Consider the following 5,159-nt stretch of genomic DNA (forward strand, 5'->3'; position numbering starts at 1 on the left):
TGATTTTTAAGCCTTGTTCCTGGTAGCACAGCCAATCAACCAAGTTCTCTAGCCATCCTGTTAATTCTGTGGGCTCCCCCAAATCTTAAAAATAAATTTGATTTTTCTTAAATCATTCAGAGTCACTTGTGATTGCTTGCAACTAAAAATCTAGACTAATATGTAGGCTGGAGGACAATGTTTGCGATCCCCTGGAAGGTGAGGTAGACATTACTAGCAGGTGGGCATCATCTTCCTCTGGCAAGCTGCACCAGAATGGCAAGAGCCTCTTCCTCAGGAGACACAGACTCCTGCCCTGGGAGGCTCAGGCATTATGGCAGCTGGCGAGACAGATATCTGGGGCCTAAATGTAAGGCAGGTTCAGAACAGATATGAAATGGTCAGTTAACAATTTACACTTTGATGGAATCCCTTTTCCTTGAAGGGAGATTTGAAAACATTAATCCTTAGATAAGAGATCTGGAGCCCTAGAAGTAAAGGCAGTCACAGGAAGGCACTGAGAATTTACCCTCCTCTGCTCTCATCCAACTTGCTTGCCAAGCTCTTCTAAATAAAGGGAGAAAAGAGTCCAAGGCTGGCAAAGAGATCGATTTTGTGAACACGACAACCGCTGCCACATGCATTCACTACCTCACTTGATCAGCACACACAGAGATCTCCATGAAGCTGGGAAGTTTGTTACCTTTCCCATTTTTGGATTAGGGAGCTGAGACTCAGAGGGGTTAAGCCATTTGAAAGAGATACTAGCCCTCTGGATACATCTTACATCCTTTCCCCAGTGATCCCTTTCGGGTGTTGAGCAGGAAGGGTGTCTAGAGACACTAGCTCAGAGAGATGAGGTCAGCTCTGCTCATACTGGGCACGCTCATTTCTCTGGCAGTGCCACCATCACTCCATTCCCCTTCCTGGTCCCCTCTCTTGCTTCGTGCTGCCTCCGTGCCTCGGCCTTTCCCCTGCCATGCGTACTTTAGGCTTCTGTCATAGCCATGCCCAAAGACGCAGCCCTCCTCTCCTCCCTGCCCCATGAGATCTGACATTCTAGGTCCTTTCCTCCTGCGCTTTGCTCCCAATAAAACTCACACCTTCTAATCTAACCTAGCACTCATTCTGCAGTACCCAAGAAAAATATTGGCCTAAAGAAACCTGAGAAGAAACAGGGGTTTACTGGTGAGAGTTCCAGGTGGGAAGCGGAAAGTTAAGTAATGCCTTGGCTCCGCCAGAGACTTGCAAGGATGTAGACAGTGCCATTCTAGTGGTTTTATTTTTATTATTTTTTTATTTTTTATTTTTTAATTTTTTTTTAATTTTAAAATCTTTAATTCTTACATGCGTTCCCAAACATGAACCCCCCTCCCACCTCCTTCCCCATAACATCCCTCTGGGTCATCACTATGCACCAGCCCCAAGCATGCTGTATCCTGCGTCAGACATAGACTGGCGATTCGATTCTTACATGATAGTATACATGTTAGAATGCCATTCTCCCAAATCATCCCACCCTCTCCCTCTCCCTCCCACCCTCTCCCTCTCCCTCTAGTGGTTTTAAAACAGGTCTGTTAGTGCTGTAGTGCTCCTGAGTTTCTTGATCTGTGTGCTAGTGACAGGCTTGTTCAGCTTGTGAAAACTAATTGAGCTGTGCTCTTACGATCTGTGTGCTTCTCTATGCGCTTCCCTTTACATCAACAAAAACTTTACTTAAGAATCCTTTTAAGATAAGCTATTTAGACAGAGCATTTTAATAAATGCTTATTGAGGTAATCCATCTTGGGATAAAGTAATACAAATACACAAGAATTCAGAAAACTGCTAGGTGAGAATAACTGGGCACTATACAAAAGGTTCTTCTTGCCTTAAAAAAGAGGATTAATGAAAGAATCTCTTTGTTTCCTTAAGTATTTAAATTAAATCCTATTGGGACATGCAGCTTTTCCAAAGTCATGGCCACCGCTGAGTCACGCCTGCATTTTAAAATCTATTTCCTCCTTTTTCTTTCCTCTTCTCCACTTTTCTAGGTACAGATCAGTGAGCTGCTCAGAAAGCAAAGATGTTTAAACCATTCTGATTTGGCAAGAAGGAGTCTTGGAACGACAGTTTCAATACCTGGTTCTGTGTCCAACGGGTGGTACCTGGTGACTTCTTAAGACTCCTTCAGCTCCAGGATGCCGCATGGGGTAGAAAGAATAGTATATATTTTCAAAAACAAAACAAACAAATTTTAAAAAGGAAATAAAATTCTATAAAAGTCAAGAAATGCCCCAGGAAAAAAAGGGGGCTCAAAGAAAAATACATGCACACATACAAATAAGGAATTTCCCTTCTGGCTCTTCCCTCCTTCCTACCACAAAATTGACTAAAGGTCCGGGAGTTGAACAAAATTTGATCTAAGCAAAGGTATAACCAAATCAGGCTAGATCAAATTCTAGGTTACAATTTCTGAGGTTACTTGTGCTAATGGTATTCATGACATATCAAAAAAGTAGAAATCGTTCTAGGGCCAATGTAATATAACAATTGGCATTCACCTTATTGTGATCATGTATCCTGGATTTTTCTGGGCATTCTAAACTTTAAGTAACTGGTCACTTTGTTTTTTTAATTGAATTTTTCATTCAATAACTATCCACTCATTCAACCATTCAACACAACTACTGGACAGCAGTGTTGGACTAATTGGATATCCATATGGGAAAAATAAATCTTGATTCCAGACTACATAAAACATTTATTCAAGATGAATCATAGGTCTAAATGTGAATATATAAATTGTTAAGTCATTTTGGAAAAATGTTTGGCAATATACTTAAAGCCTCATATGATCCTGCAGTTCTAATCACTGAGTGTAAACCCGGCATAAATGGATGTTATGTCCACTAAAAGACATATGTAAGAATGTTTGTAGGTGAGAGGGTAAAGAGGTTCAAAACAAGTTTTGGGGAGCTAATGAACACCACGGCGACTATAGTTAATAATCCTGTACTATATACTTGAAATTTGATCTTAATCATTCTCACCTCTTCCTATGTTTAAACACACACACACACACACACACACACACACACACACACAAACTATGTGAAATGATGGATAAGTTAATTACTTTGGCTGTTAACTAGCTTCACAATGTACGTGTATACCAAAATAACATGTGAAGCGAAGTGAAGTCGCTCAGTCGTGTCCGACTCTTTGCGACCCCACGGACTGTAGCCTACCAGGCTCTTTTGTCCGTGGGATTTTCCAGGCAATACTGGAGTGGATTGCCATTTCCTTCTCCAGGGGATCTTCCCAGCCCAGGGATCGAACCTGGGTCTCCTGCATTGTAGGCAGACGCTTTACTGTCTGAGCCACCAGGGAAGTCCAAAATAACGTGTAGTATACTTTAAATATATACAATTTTTGTATACATCATTAAAGCTGGGGAAAAAAAAGGTTTGCAGCAGCTTCATTCATGATAGGTTAAAAACTTTGATGGAACTCAAACATCCACCAGTGGAATATGTACATAAACTATTGAATATTTACATAATAAAATAATACACAGGAATGGGAAAGAATGAACCATTGTTACATGCAACAACATAGATGAGTTTCACAGACACTGTTGAGTGAAAGAAGCTAGACACAAAAGTGCACATATTATGTAATTCACCCAAATCAAGTTCAAATATTGGTGACAGAGATCAGAGAGTGGTTACCTTTGTGCGCCACTGAATGGGAAGGGGCACGAGGAAGCTGGAGATGTTCTATATCTTGATCTAGGTGGCAGTTATTAGGAGGTACACATACGTAGAAATTCATTGTCAGTACACATAAGCACTTAACCAAATTTATACCCTCAAAAACAAAAAGTAAAAGAAAAAAGAATTAGATCATCCATCCTGATTTCATGTACAATAATAGTCACTGTGGCTTCCCCTACAAGCATTCATACTGATATCCTATTTCCTTAGTGTTCCAGGGGACCTTCCGCTCCCCAGGGAAGGCATATATTTGAGAGCTCTATCCTGGTAGACAGTGAGAACCACACTTGTATCAGGCAGGGACGGAAGGGGCAAGGTAGAGAAATACTGCGTGTAGAAGTAATCTTTTCCCCACAACCTAGCAGATTAGTACAAGCTCCAAAAATGTTTATTGATAAATAACAACAGCTACTACTTGATATAAATAACATTTACCAAACACTTTATATCAGGCACTGCACTGCTAGCTTTCCATTTTCTTATTTAATACTTATATAACCCTACAAAGCTGTTTCATTTTTAGTTCCACCGTACAGGTGAAGAAACGGAGATTTATGGAGGGTTGGTTAAGTTACTTGCCCAGGGCCTTACAGATAGTTAGGTGGTGAATGGAGAGTCAGTTAATCTGAATTTAGAATCTGGACTCGAAACCACTTGCTATGGAGCGCCTGGATGGCGTCCAAGCCCCGCCTGCATGTTGTATAACATACACGGTTGAGCCCTGTGACATTCCGAGTTGGACTGACGCTGTCGCCAGTTGCCAGCCTTGGCGATGGATTCCTCCAGGGCCTGAGTCCCTCTAACTGCACACAGGTGATAACTGCGCCAGAGAACCAACTGGGCCGGTCCTTTCCCCAACGACCTCCAGGCAATTTGCGTGGGGAATCAGGAAGGCTCGCCCTGCTCAGCAATCAGAAGTTTTTTCCGACTTCAAAACACACGTCGGAGGTAGGTTTAGGGGTTTCACTCCCCATTCCTGGAGAGAGACCTAAAGCGAAAATCCACAGAGAAGCAAAAGGAAAACAGGCCTGCGAGGGAGCGGAATATAGATGGAAAAAACGGGTGAGAAGTTATGATAGGAATGGAGGAAAAGACGGTAGCGAAAAGTAGAAAGAAAAGAGTCCCATTAACACCAAAGTTATGGGGTTGTCGACGCAGCCCCTGTCTATTGCGCCTGCGCACTGCTACCTCCTTGGGCACCCCGGCCCCTTCCCGCCGCCGAAGATTTACTCGTCTCTCAGCAACCATTCACTCGAGGAGCCAATCAGAGGGCACCTTTTGCCCTGCCCTCGCCGTCAGCGCCCAGGCGGAAGGATCCTGTGGGCGCCTGCTCCGCCCCGCCCCGCCCCTTGCTCCCCCGGGAGGGCAGGCTAAGGGGCGGGGGTGGGGGCGGTGGCGGAGGGCGGGGGCGTGGTTAGGCCG

At 43.4% G+C, this 5,159-nt stretch overlaps 1 non-coding gene across 1 annotated transcript; it reads right to left on the minus strand.

Moving 5' to 3' along the window:
* Positions 1–3,279: 3,279 nt before the first annotated feature.
* On the minus strand, positions 3,280–3,351 carry TRNAC-ACA (transfer RNA cysteine (anticodon ACA)). The gene has a single exon. It is a non-coding gene; the product is annotated as a tRNA-Cys (tRNA).
* Between the last annotated feature and the right edge of the window lie 1,808 nt (positions 3,352–5,159).

This window comes from Ovis canadensis, chromosome 1, assembly GCF_042477335.2.
Source record: "Ovis canadensis isolate MfBH-ARS-UI-01 breed Bighorn chromosome 1, ARS-UI_OviCan_v2, whole genome shotgun sequence".
Lineage (NCBI taxonomy): Eukaryota > Metazoa > Chordata > Mammalia > Artiodactyla > Bovidae > Ovis > Ovis canadensis.